This window comes from Macrobrachium nipponense, chromosome 47, assembly GCF_015104395.2.
Source record: "Macrobrachium nipponense isolate FS-2020 chromosome 47, ASM1510439v2, whole genome shotgun sequence".
Lineage (NCBI taxonomy): Eukaryota > Metazoa > Arthropoda > Malacostraca > Decapoda > Palaemonidae > Macrobrachium > Macrobrachium nipponense.
This window is the reverse complement of record NC_087222.1, coordinates 32,360,461-32,375,427: the sequence shown is the minus strand read 5'-3', so window position 1 is coordinate 32,375,427 and position 14,967 is coordinate 32,360,461. Positions and strand designations below refer to the sequence as shown.

The following is a 14,967-nucleotide window of genomic DNA, read 5'->3' as shown; positions in this document are numbered from 1 at the left end:
AGAGATTAATAACACTTGGTGAAAATTTCATGATGATAAAATCAAAAGACGCTTGAATTAGATTCAGTACATCTGGTGCAGATTTTATTTACTGAACATCTATGGAAATATCGTAGTGTATTTCCTCTTTGGATGATATGCTTAATTCATCTGAAAATATATTAAAACACTTTTGTCTCTACTCTTGTTATTTCACAATGTTCTTTTCCATATATTTATTTTAAACGGAACCACTTCTCCTTCTAATCTTGAGCAGCAGTGAAGAATAGCGCAAGATACTTTTTATGTGTTAATGTCGACATATGAATTCTATTCATTGCATTCTGATAAAACGGAGATGTGCAATTTCTTATTATACTTTTTGTGGGTTGTTACAGTGTTTATGTATCTTAATTACTAACAGATTCAGGTGCATAGACTTTCTTATAGACATATATTCCTTCTTAATGAATACCTAAATATATCTATGGATTTATGCGACCCTTATTACTGCTTCATACTTATATTAATAAGCTGGATGTTAACTGAGAATGATTAAAATAATTAAAAAAATTTAATTGGAATTTCATATCTATGTAATAGTCTTATAAAAATTTGTCGACACTTCTTGAGGCTCAAGAATAAATTCCGAATTGACAAAAAGATCGGATCAGTGAACTACTCGACCAGGCGTAAGCCTATCTCTCTCTTTTCAAGCTTCAATGACTGCAGCCTAAAATGCACAATTACGAGTATGACTACTGATTTCAATAGCTTAATAAAAAAAGACATTGTTTAGTAATAAATTTTTATTTATAAAATAAAAGAAACATAAATCATTTTGAGGAAGTTTGTTCTGAACATCTCAGGAACAAATCGTTTTCATATTCCTTTTTTTTTATTGCCGATTCTTACAATAAATAGACCTATTATTTTGGTTTCCTTAAAAGGGGCGCTAACAATCCGCAGGAATACCCCAAGACCCTAAATAATGTTGTGAAATAACTGAGATGATTTTGATTAAGTATCCTTCCCAAGGAAATGAGATTTTTAATATATGCCGTGATTTATTGAAATGTTCCCGGAATAAAGTGTGATATACATATACATGGTCCAGGCAAAAATATTGCTAGCTTTATTTTTCACTTGACAATTAAGATCAGCAATTGATGCGAATATATCGCTTGAAACATATCTTAGGAAAATGGAAGAGATAACGATGAATTTGTATTGTTGAATCTAACTCTATAGTATATTTATATTTTATTTCGAATGAAATTTATATAGTTAAAAAAAAAATAGATTTTAATGCATGGACCGGAAATAAAACACGTTGATAGATATGAATATTGGGGAAAAAGGTTTTACGTTGGTGAAATTCATATACAGCATTTTTGGTATTTTAGACACGAAGGACAAATTCGTGAATTCAGAAACGCTGGGGCCAGGACAGGGCCGTTTGCTCCCGTGAACTTCACTTCCATAAACTGTTTTAATTATTTATCAATGTAACAGAAGCACACTGGTCCCAGTACTTTTTTTTTCAATATTAGTATTACTAGTTACATTACCATATATATATTTTCCAGGCCTAACCGTAACATCTTAACTGTGTGGGCGACTATATCTACCTACAAAAATAAATTGCCCACACAATAAATCAATTTTGCTCAAAAGTTAGTGTGAGCCCTGTATACTGATAACCATAATTTATCTATGCGATGTTTTGCTAATCTTATTTATTAAAAATAAATTCTCAGATTTTTTAGAGAGAGAGAGAGAGAGAGAGAGAGAGAGAGAGAGAGAGAGAGAGAGAGAGAGAGAGAGAGAGCGAATAAATGATCTCTTCAAAAGTTTATGGAAGTGAAGTTCACGGGAGCAAATGGCCCTGTCATGGAAGTTGAGTCAGGCAGCAGAAACAGTATTTCTAGAGGACATTTGAAATTAGGAAAAACTTTTTGAAATAATGTTGAGGTATCTCAAGAACAACAGTCTTATTAAAAATAAAAAGGTATGCCGTTATTTCATTTTGCTGTGTTAATTACAAATGTCTTCTTCAAATGATTTTCTCCAAGCGCAAAGCAGCCATGGTCTACACTCAGCCAACTGTTCGTCTTCTTTGCGAGCAGGTGCTTTGTTTCGCAAACGGATCAGAAGTAACATCATTCATTTTATATATGACATATCATCATATAAGTAAAAGCGAACTTGTTCGAAGAGAATGGAATCTGGTAGCCCACGCTAGACCTATGCTTTCAAATGAATCATTTGTTAAGGTGCTATCTATTATTCAAACCTTTCTCTCAGTACAACTTGTTTTTGAATATATGAATATTATTTCTCTATTGTAAAATTTATCGGATCATCACGGCAACGAAAAATAGAGCCTTTAAGAACGGTAACAGTAAGGAAAATAATCTTAACCTAGCAAGTGCTAGTCTCCTTGGCCAAGGATTCCATGGAGTACATTTTCATTGCTCATTATTTCAATCCACCGCCGGTCTATGTATACTTCATATCGTCGGCAATCGACACATCATACTCGTGTAATGGCACAATTACAGACTTGTTGACAACCTGACAGTTTCTTTTTCTTTTTATGGGGAGGTATTAGAGAAAGTCGAGAGTTAGAAGTATCTCGGAATGTAAGTTTTATAAAGACCATGTTGAAGATAAACTACATCAGAAATATTTGTCTAGTGAGACTTGAACAATTACAAGTGCTTGCAAACAGGTAATGGAGCAGGCATTCCAGTTTTAAGGAGGGTTCATCTCAGTCCAGTGCGCAAAGTTGTTGATTATCCAGTGCCTGCATTGGTCAGTTATTCAGAGAATGAACTGAAGAAATCAGAGGTTATCCAAAACCATTCCATATTTGTGATGTACAGTGAGCATCAAGATAGAATGAATGAGAATGGAATTATACGAGCCTGGTGTAGTTGACCATATTAGAGAAATTGTCTCTATTGATGTTGTTCAAATGATGAGAAGAGGGGGAAGCAAATATGAGAATGATAATTGCTAATTCATCAGGAAGGTTTAAGGCTTCAGTTCGAGTTAACAGGTTCGTTGTAAGGTACTGTGTTCAGTTGCCAAAAGTAAGGCCTTTCAAGCCGAGGTTATGAACAATGGTAGAGAGATATATATAAAGAAATTCGATTACAAAAAGGGTGCCATCCTAGTGAGTTAAATCAAATGTTTTTACCATTGCTAAGCAGTTTACCAAGATGTGATTTTTTCATATATATTTTGATGGTCTGATAATGAAGTGAAGGCTGAATGTGGAGTTGTCAGTATCTGGAAATACCCATACTACAAATGGCAAAGCTCTTTCTAAAACTGACATGTTTATAGTGAGGTTAAGTTTAGGGTACAAGTATTCATGAGAATATGTTCGATTTGGTAATCATTTATCATGTAAATTATGTAATGAACCAAACTCACATACATTATGTCGTGAAAAGATGAGTGCCCAGTCTTCCCTTGACTGGATTCCACGGCGTTCCCACCACAGAAGCTCTAGAACAATTGACAAGCAGCAAACGAGCTACGGTTTGTAATGACATTAATTAATAATAATACTGTTATTTCTCGTGTATTTAGTATACTGTATGCATACCTATAATAATAATAATAAATAATAAAATAATAATAATAAAAAATAATAATAATAATAATAATAATACAATATAATACTTAATAATAATAATTAATTAATAATAATAATAATAATAATAATAATAATAATAATAATAATAATAATAATAATAATAATATGCTTTATTTCAGCTCAGGGCCATATACATGAAATATACAAAATACAGACAGTAACATACACAATCAAGATTCATGAGACAACATGATAAAAAAAAGAAAATGAATAATCGGCACCTATCCACAAAATGACTGAGGTAGCATAAAAGCTTGTAATCTTAATACTGGTAATAACAGTAATAATATTGGTGAGAAAAAAAATGCATTGAGAGTAATAACAGTTAGTGCACATATTATATATCTTAAATTTCAACTAGAGACCTTAGGTGGTTACAGTAGTCTGGTCCAGAACGCTAATTACAAAAATTGAATGTAAAAAAACTTCAACTTGATAGTAATCACAGTAATAATAAAAAATTAAAAAATCAGCAATAAATGTAATAATGACAAAATCTGCAGATGACATCTTGCCAATACAGAGATTAAGTCCTTTAGGGGACAAAGGCCTCATTTTCCCATCTTTCCCACAATTTAGATCTTCTTCTTGCTTCACTCCTTAGGATGCTTTGTATGAGCGAGTTGCTGCTGTTTCTCACTCGGGTTACCAGACTGGACATTGTTCGCCTAACAATGATTTTTAAATTGTCGTCCAGGTGGTTTTCTATGAACATCTGTGTGGCGGAGTGGTAGCGGGGAGTGCTTGTGAGGCGTCTCAGAATGTTATTGTGCACAACAGTGATGCGTCACATGGTCTCTTGGGTATAGTTCGTCCAGAGGGAACACCCATAGATACTGTAGCAGTACGAGCGGAAGAGCAGCAGTTTCACGTCTCGGTGACAGAAGGCAAACCTCCTTGCAATCATGTTGCCAGTCGCACATAGTTTACGACGCCTCTGTTCAATGTCTGCCGTATCTTTTAGGTCGTCGGTGATAATGTGACCCTAATACGGAAATTCGTGCACAAATTCCAGCCGATGGTTTCCGAGGAAAATTTGTGGTTCTGCAATATGCTTAAGCGATCTCGGGAGCAGCGACATGCACTGGGTCTTGGTTTCGTTGTAGATTATATCAAATTCCTCTGCATATTGGCAGCAAGTGTCGATGAGTCGTTGGAGACCTTGCTCTGATGGGGAAATCAGAACCATATTGTCGGTGTAACAGAGGTTGTTTATAGTTGTTTCATTGACGGTGCATCCGATTGGGAGTGAGTTTAGTTTGACATTAAAGGCATCTCTGTATGTATTAAACAGGTATGGAGAGAGAATGCCCCCTTGCTGAAGCCCGTTTAGGGAGCCGAAGGTGTACGATAATACGTTACCCCATTTGACACAGAATTGCTGTGCGGAGAACCAGCAATGTAAAATGCCAATTAAATACAGGGGTGTGCCCCTTTTATGCAGCTTCAGGAAGAGCTTCAGGTAGTTTACTCTGTCAAATGTTTTTCTCACATATACAAAACAAAGGAAAACAGGAGAGGCTGATGATAGGTAGTAGTTCAGCAATTCTTTCAGTATGTAGATGCAGGTGTCGGTTGAGTTGTTTGCTTTAAACCCAAACTGGTTGTCAGTGGTGTGTAGAAAGGGGAGAAGTCTCACTAGAAGAACTGACTCAAGTATCTTCGATACGATCGTTGTGATTGCAATCGGCTGGTAGTTGCCAGGGTCAGCTGCATCCTTTAGCTTGTTTTTGATTAATGGTATCAAGTGAACTAAGAGTAGGGAGTCTGGAAGAAACCGGTGAATTATGCACGCATTGAATAGGGCAGCTAGCAAAATGTAAATTATCGGATGGCAGAATTTGAAGGCATCTGCAGGAAGACCATCACAGCCGGGCGATTTATTATTAGGTAGGCTGTTTATGGCATCGCTGATGTTACCTGGCTTAATACGGTCTGCAAAATGAAATTGAACGTTGTCAGTAAAGAGGTTATCTACATCCCTTTGGGAATCTTGATCATTTATGCAATTCATGATATTGTTGAAGTGATCGCCCCACATACTTGCAATAGCTTTGTCTCCGACTGCTTCCCCTACTCTCTGTGATAGCTTTTTATTTTTGGGATTTAAGGACTGGATATCTTTCCAAAGACGAGTATAATCACCAGATTCTAAGTTTCTAGTATTGATGTGCCAATTGTCCCGATTTAAACATTCGGAGGCTACCATACATTTTAGGACAATTAACTCAGACTAACCTATACATAACAATTCAAACCATAGGCTCATATAAAGGTACCTCATAGGCCTAGGCTACTATAATTCTTGGCCTATTCTTAGCTGGAACAGGTACTTGACGTCAGAGGCTGTCGAATCTTCATTGCTGTAGTTAGGGTTGAGGGAAAAGCTGGCTCTCACGGGTTTTTCAATATTTCTTCTTCTTAACAATAGGTGGATACATCGTGATAGCAACTTATTCGTAGTTGTATTCCTTCCATAATAATTAGAACCAACACTGGTTCTAACACTGGACCCTTGTGCTGTTTCCCTGTAATACAAACAGTTCATTTAGGACGGCTATCTTGTGCCAAAGAGCATGCAGTCCTTAGCCTAGGCTATGCTGTGCTCATGCCTAACTTAACTGCTACACTGTGCAGCTAGCCTGACTTTATATGCATAAAATAGGTGGAATTCAACTCTAGAATTGACATTTTCATAAAAATACAGAAGACTAATTCACATCTTAGCCTACAGTTTGTGGGACAATTGCAACCACATGCAAACTCAACATGGTGCAACTTACATAACAGTACCATTACAATTCTTGATAATTAGCAGTTACATCACGGTAAAAGTACAAAGGAATACTATTAAGTGTTATGGCAACATGTAAATTATAAACTGAGACAAGTGCATACCTTTTACAAGGGAGAAATACATTATTTCAAATGAATTATAATGGGAACTCCATTTTTTCCCCTTAGTGTTGCCGTACTTGTCTTGAATAGAGCAATTTGAGCTTACAGAACTACTACGCACTTGGGTTTGTTACAATTACGCACTTACGTATGTACACTCGATAATAGATAATCTTAATTTCGAGTGGCTAACTTAACAGCTTGATATCTTCACTTAACTTAATATAACTTCAAGATGTTAAGTCAGCCACTCAACTTCGAGTGGCTAACTTGACAGCTTGATAAGATGAAAACCATTTCGGTTTTTTAGTCCACCAATTTCCATGGGTACTGTCATAAATTTAAAGTGAAAGATTTCCATCCTAATAACTTTACCAAGTTAAACATTTATGTGAGATTGATCTTAATGAAATTCGGTTAAGATCTAGTCACTCCTCATTAGGGGTTAATCACTTATGGTTATTTTTCTCACAAACAACTGTTTACACCAACATTCAGGATCATGCACTCAATAACCATGAGCAGGAAAACTTTCCTTTGAAGATAATTTACCTCTTAAAGCATCCTAATGACCAACTTACACATCAGTCACATAACTTTAACAACTCAACCAGAGTTTATAAAGCATGTGGACGTGTAACTCTTCACATAAAATTTACTACATACAAAACTCACTGAGTATAAGTTCACAATACACAAAACAAATAGTATCATCATCAGATCCATAATCTATGAATACCAATATATATATATATATATATTATATATATATATATAATTATATATTGGTACTTTCAAAATGCATATATCCCCTCTTTGACTGTATAAAATGTTAAAATAGAGTTTGCAACATTTTTTCAGATTCCTAGCTAGCTTAGAATTGGGATGTTTAAAATGTGTGTTCAGATTTTGCATAACATAATTTAAAAAGAATATATACCGTAGTATGAAAAGAGAGAGAGATTATCTTTGTCCATTCAAAGCTAGAGTTGTTTTTCAAAACCTGTCAACACGATTGATTAGAGACATTGAGGTCCCCGTTGTGTTTTGGGAAATCTGTCATCACGTCTGATAGGGACTTTTGCTCGATTTCTGTCTTGATCGGATACGTGTCTTTGTTGAACTAGTACGTACATGAATGTATAGTCGTTTCGTACACGTTCATCTTTGCCGAATGCCACTTGCAGATTTCACAGTTTGTCTGTAAAGTTGTGTCACATTCGAAGCTTCTGGAAAGAATTGTGTCCCAAAACGTTTTGTGTCATTTCCACTGTCCAGCTTTCGTAAGGAAGAGTTTTCATTGCATCTTAGAACCGTGTTCCGTTCAGACATCTCCCTCTCTCTCTCTCTCTCTGCCTCGCCATAATTGATATTAACATAAAGTAAAATGGTCACTCGTAACTTGTAGATTTCAGATTTGATATTTCTTAAGAGTTTATTTAGTGCTTTTTGTGGAATCTGAACAAACATTCTACAAGTGTGTGTAATGGTGCCTATTTTTGTGAAACAAGCTGCAGCAAAGAAAGAAAATTGGTATACCAAGAAGGTAAAGTGTGTTATATTTTTGTTAGTTGCAACTAATATCTAATGGTTATGATGGTTTGGTAAAAACTAATAACTAATAGTCAGTGGTTTGGTAAGAAACTAATAACTATTGATTAAGATGGTTTAGAGAATTAATAACTAATGGTTACAATGGTTTGAGTGAAAAGATTTACATTTTTACACATTGCAAATTTTTTATTTGTGTGTGTTTCATTTGAAGTGATTTTTATGTTTTGTGCATTTATTCATTTTCTTATTGAAGTGTGTGTTTTTATTTTATATTCTGTGTGATTAATACTTTTTGCAATTTTGGTATTTTCCACATTTTTCTGTGTTTTCATTTACATTCACAATTTCATTAATTAATCAATGCCCATTTAATTGAATTTAACACTTGTGAATTGATTTGCATTTGCTTAGAATTCTTTTCAAGTTTTATTGTTGTTTAGCACTTGTGAATTAATTTCCAAATTTCAATTATTGCCTAACATTTTTGAATTTTGATTGAATTAATTTTCTTGAATTTTGTGATGAATTAATTTTGATTTAATTTTACTTAATTGATTCAAGAATTAATTAAACTTTACTTTGTTTTCAAGTAACAGTAATTTTCCCTGATATTGTGAATTTCACTTATAAATTTTGAGTTGGATAATAAATTTTTGTATCTAAAATTTTTATTAGCATTTTATTTCTAACCAGTATATTTGCATATGATTATATTTAGCTTAGGTAGAAACATAGGTGGTAATTGATCTGTTTTCCTTCAATTTATTTGAAGTGACTTAGAACCAGGGAAGTACTTGGACTTCTGAAATCAGGGAAATACTTAGAATTTTAAAGTTGTTGATGGGGTGATGCTCTTTGATTAATTTCATTACTTACAAGATTACCTCACACCTGTTTTGATGAACTTAGTCTGATTTTCTGCAATACTGGTAAGTTGTTAAGGGATCACTGTTGCCTTTAGAGTATTCAGTCGTTTAGTACCTGTGATGAGGGTTCAGGTGTCTGGCTGTTGTGAGGTAACAATTAATGAATGGTAAGTGTAGATATATATATATATATATATATATATATATATATATATATATATATATATATATATATATATATATATATATATATATATATATATATATATATATATATATATATACACACAAGATTTTATACTTGGAAACTGACATAATGGTTATATACATGAACTCTTCTAAAACATGCTAATACAAAAATATTCTTCACAAAATACAAAAATACAGTACAAAAATTACAGTGATCTCACAGTTCTTCTATTAACATAGAGGGAGAAACAATGTTATTAATGTGAAGAGTTTTGTGTCTTTTCTTACCTGCTTCTATTTCTTTCTTTATCTGCGTTTTGGTTCCAGGTTTTTGTCTTCTTTTTTCTGTCTTTATTATTCTTCTTAATTGGTAGTTCTGGATTAGTAGTCTTAGGTCTCTCAGGAGTGTTTAAGTGAGACGAATGGCAAAGTTTTCTTCCTTTACTAATGCAAAGAAATACAAGTTATACAGTTTACACAAGTTACAACTTAAGGTTTAGAATCTAAGTTAATCTTGTTAGGCTACAAGCTCTGGGAAATTCTGCTTCTATCTTGAACGACTGGCTGTGGTCGACACTCTGGTTCTCTTCTTGATCTCCCGGTTCAGCTACCCTTCCAGATGTTCTAACGCCCAAACGATGCAATGATTCGTAAAACTGACCTTCTCTTATCTCAACACTGCCCACTTTGGGTGTGATTAAAAGCTAATTCCACCTCTTAAGGGTGGAGCTCTTGATGTCACCGGAACTGAGCTATTTACGGTGCGAGGGCATAGCTTGTCACAGGTGAGAACTCTGAATTGTTGTGACTGCCCGTCTCGTTCACGTCCTGTGACTAATACGTAACAAGGACAAATTATCTCTGTCTCTCTCTGTCCCTCTTTAGTTATGGTCACTGTACTCTGATTATTCTCTCTTTTATGATTTTACGGTACCCTATCTAATATTATTTATCATTACATTAACACCTCTGGTTTGTGCACTTTCATTCATCAGGAGTGATATCTTCCATTTCCTGCATTTTCACTAACCACTGTTCTTGTCCTATAAAGGGTTTCACTTTGTCAGCAGCATGTTCAATTATGGTTTGGTCAAACATGTTTTTCAACTCATACTTGGCACCATCTCTAAGCACTTTGCTTACTACATATGGACCGCACCATCTAGGGTTTAGTTTCTTACTAGTGCTAGGAATCACATTTTCATTTTCAACCCACTCTAGAGAGTTTTCATCCTCTTTCTCATTTTTCCTCTTTTGATTGGCTATTGCTTGATACTTATTGGCCATCTCTCTATGAGTTTCTGCATTATTTCGTGAACCATTGCAATGGGAGTGTCTTCTACATCATCCATAATTGTGGGCAACAAACTAGTCACTTGTCTAGGGGCTTCACAAGAGAAAAATATATAATGAGGTTGTTCATCAAAAGTGGTATGCACAGCAGAATTTAGCACACGCTGTGTTTCACCTAAGTATTTAGGCCACTAAAACAGATGTCCTTTACGCATCACATTTCGTACTGTTTTTTTGGTTCTAATCAATCATTCACTTACACTGTTTCCTTGTGGATAATGTGGGGTAATATAATCAGCATTTATCTTATATTCATGGCATAATTGTCTAAACCTGTTTGAGGTGAATTCAGCACCATTATCAAGAAAGACTGTCAAAGGTACCAGTCATTCAAATAGCCAAGGAAGTTTTAGCTTACTTCCTCTGTAGACTTACTTCACAATGGATAGAACTTAAAGTATCGGCTGTAATGATCAATAACAGTCAAAACATATCTATGACCATTTGCACCAGATAGCATATCAGTTAAATCAAGACTGATTCGCTTAAGGCTTTGTTACAGGAGGCAATTCTTGGAACTATTGTTATAAAGACCTACAGGCTTTATTTTTTTGGCACATAACACATTCACTTACATATTTGGTAACATCTATACGCAATGAAGCCCAATCGAACAGGTTTTCAATAGCATCAATTGTTTTGCATATACCAGGTGACCTGACAAGTTCTAAGGAACTACTAATCTCAACTGAATTGAACTGAATTTGGTTTGTGACAATCAAAACAGACACCTCCTGGAGTGTTATGTGGACATTCAAAAGTTTGTGATCTCTGACATTACAGTAAACACAATACTGATTGTTTTCTTTATTCTTACTAAACTTCTTTAATTTGTTAGACATATCACTAATTTGCTTCTTCAGATCTTGCAATTCTGTGGTTGTATTTGCATTACAAATTTACTATAGGCTGTGGTTCAGAATTGCAATGATTAGCAGGAAAAAACTCAACGTTGGTAACATCTCCATTTATGGTAGCTTGATGATACTCGTATTCTACAATATCAATGAATCTTTCTAAGGGTATCCTATCATCCAGGAAACCCTTGAGTTTTTCTTGGGATGTACTGCTAAGCCTTCTATACAGTTTCTTTTTCACAAGACTCAGCTTTGAGAAGGAAATCCTTAGGAAATTACATTTTAAAAGCAGACAATTTACATTTCATTTTGTTAATAAATGCTCTAGAGGCAAGTGTCTACGTGACTCAAACCACGAGTATGTAAATATGTAGTTGACTCTGATAAAACTATGTTGGGGAGGAGAGCGAAATAATCTGCTACCAAGTTTATATGTCATATCAAATTCTAAAACAAAATTAACCATGTATAGAAGATGAAAAGAAAGGAAACACGCACAGCGAAAACCTTCGTATACGAGGAAATCCTTTGAGTTTGCTCAAGTTGCATCAAAGCAGCATGTAAAACTAGAGTTCGTCATTCACCTTAATACGAATTAACATATCTTGCAGTCAACGCATAAAGATAAGACGCAATAGAGTAAAGCGTCATGTATTGGCATACCATGACGTCACGAAAGTTGTGCTTGAATGCAATGATATAGATAGCGTTCATTTGCTTCCCAGGCATCAAAGAACAGGTAAGGCAGATCGCTTTTCTCTTCTCCAACACAGCCATGGTTGTTACTTTGATTCAGTTAGCATGATATAGAGTAAGTTCATCGCGGGGTATCCAATACATCCTTTGAATGAAGAAGTCTAATTTGAGTTCGTATGGCCAAACATTAAGTGAATAAGCTGATTATATGGATTTTTTTTTTTTTAAATTCTTGATTTCCTTATCTCAGTCTGCCTCTCGGGTGTAGAATTGCCACGGCCGCTTGGCACTTAAGATTCTTTCGATTTTTTGTAGTAAATGTTTTCTGTAAACCTTTTTTTGCGTGGAATTAACATGTATATGTACTGTGGAGCAAAGTGTTGAGTGTTATTAGAGTTTATTTTTTAAAATAAATTTGTAAAATTTGCAAACCTTGTTTCCTCAATCCTTCCAACGAGTTGCAGAGTCTAGTCCTTCAGACCTTGTTATCGCACAGACCACTGGGCTAGAATCCAAATAATTCGCGACAATAATAATAATAATAATACTTAGGAAGCAGACCCTCTCTCAAGCATACTTTATTAAAAGTAATGGCTACTTCAGCAGCGTTACACTTGTAGAGATTCTTCTCTATTTTGCGAATAGCGGCTTTTTCAGTGCTACTTAAACAGGCTAGTAGAGCGCCTATAGAGGTCATGGTAAAATACAGGGTCAAAATAGGTGTATATATTTGAATTTTACAGATAAACTATGATACCATAGTCATCAAAGTCATTAACGATTTTCTCTCTCTCTCTCTCTCTCTCTCTCTCTCTCTCTCTCTCTCTCTTTCTTAAAGCGAGCTTTCGTCTGGAGCTGCCAGACATCCTCGGGCTGGGAAGCTGAGGGTGGACTGATCTTGGTGCGGTGTCCGTCCTCCTTATATCTTGTGGTTGACAGCAGGGGGTCTGCCCCATGCTTGTCCTCCTATTGGCTGGTGGCGGTGAGTCTTGTTTTCATTGGCTGCCTGAGCCAGGTCTCAAGCCACTTTCTTCGGGCCGATGGTTGCGTTGCAGCATATCCTGCAGCCGCCTGGACCTCCTAAGCGGCGCTGTAACATTGATGGGCGTTGCGCTACGCTGTGGGACGTCACGGCTACTTTGATTTCCATCGGCTGCAGGAGTACTTCGTTCGGGGGCGTTGTCATCCATAGAGTTGTCATGATCGGTGGTGTCATTGTTGGTGGCAGGTCTTCTCATACTCGTAGGGAGGAGAACTTCTTCCTGCGTCGTATTCAGAGTAGGTTTTATTTGCTGGATGAGTAGCGCCTCCAGCAGGCGCAAACCGACGGGCATCAGGGGCCTTCCCGATGATCTTCGTGTTCTTTATGATGACATCTGGGAGATGGCCTCGTGATGTTTGGTGCGGGCGTGATTCTTTATAGCCCCCTCTTGGGCGTGGCACGAGAGTCTCTTCGACAGTCGCATGGTAGTCATACCTACGTAGGCGCCGCTGCATTCGCGGACTGGGCATGTATATTGGTACACTACATGCGTCTGCTTCAGGGGTTCTCGTACCTGTGGAGAGGGGTTATTTTTCATAATAAGATCGCGCGTCCTCCGATTCTGGTAATATATGATTAGGTCGATATTCTTGATGTCGTCAGTCGGGGATACATTATCGGAAATAATTTTCTTAATGGCGTCCTCTTCTTCACGGTAATGGGAACTCATGAAGGCTTTGTAGTACAGCTTGATATTATCCTGGGGGCGGGGCTGCGGGCTCTCACTACCGTACCATTTCTCCAGGGCTGTGCGGACTTCCTTGCTGATTAATTTATTTGAGTACCCATTATTCACAAGTACTTGGGAGGCGCGGTCGAGTTCCTGGTGAGTGTCCTGCCAGGTTGAGCAGTGGGAGAGGGCCCTCCTGACGAAGGCCCTGACGGTGGTGCTTTTGAATCTGGCGGGGCACTCGCTGTCTCCGTTGAGGCAAAGTCCTAAATTGGTTTTCTTTGTGTAGACTGAAGTACGGAGACCGTCTTCCGTCTTGCTTACAAGGACGTCGAGGAAGGGGAGCCGATCGTCGGAGCTGCGTTCGACTGTGTAATTCAGCACACTACACTGCTGAAAATGCTTGACGGAGGGCTTCTACCTCATCCTCGGCGTCGACTTGCACAAAGATGTCGTCAATATAACGTCCATATCTGCGGGGTTGCTGCATCCTGGCGAAGACCCGTTCCTCCACGGTGCCCATATAAAAGTTAGCGAAGAGAACCCCCAGTGATAATAATAATAATAATAATAATAATAATAATAATAATAATAATAATAATAATGGGCACAATTTTCAGTGTCGAAAATTATGACATAATCTATTAAAGACTTTATACTTCACATGCAATATTTTTGTGGACCTGCAACCAAAATTAATATTAATAAAGCTCGTGGTGGACGACCTCCCAGAAACAAAATATAAATAAGAGCTTTGTTGATATTTTTTTATAAATTAAATGAATTCTAAAGGAATTATCTTCAAAACATGAAAAAGGGATTAAAAAAATACATGGAATAATTATGTTGATGAAGCTAATGATGGCCTTTCATACTTGTTACTGCATAAATAATGAACTGAAGGTGGCCTCTGGAACAAATAATGGCCCAAGGTACTAATAGTCCCCTTCAAGGCCGTACATGACGTTCGCAAGTTTGGCACGGGAGGCAATGACGAAGGATTCGATTCCACACTCGTTTGTCCCTAGTTTGATCCTGAAGGTAGCCTCCTTCGCTCCCCAACTTGGGATCCCAGGAGTTGGCCACGACCTGCAAAAAGATAATGACAGAAATGAAATATCACTTATTAATGTCCTTTCTGTTGCTGCACACTTTCTGTTCCACGAGTTCAAAACGGATATATCGGCAAAGCG

The 14,967-nt window shown here is 36.5% G+C and overlaps 1 long non-coding RNA gene across 1 annotated transcript; it reads right to left on the bottom strand.

The window, feature by feature from the left end:
• Positions 1-12,447: 12,447 nt before the first annotated feature.
• Positions 12,448-14,820, bottom strand: LOC135204846 (uncharacterized). The gene is made up of 2 exons (XR_010312349.1): positions 14,650-14,820; positions 12,448-12,567 (listed from the first exon to the last, which is right to left on the bottom strand). It is a non-coding gene; the product is annotated as an uncharacterized LOC135204846 (long non-coding RNA).
• Positions 14,821-14,967: the final 147 nt, after the last annotated feature.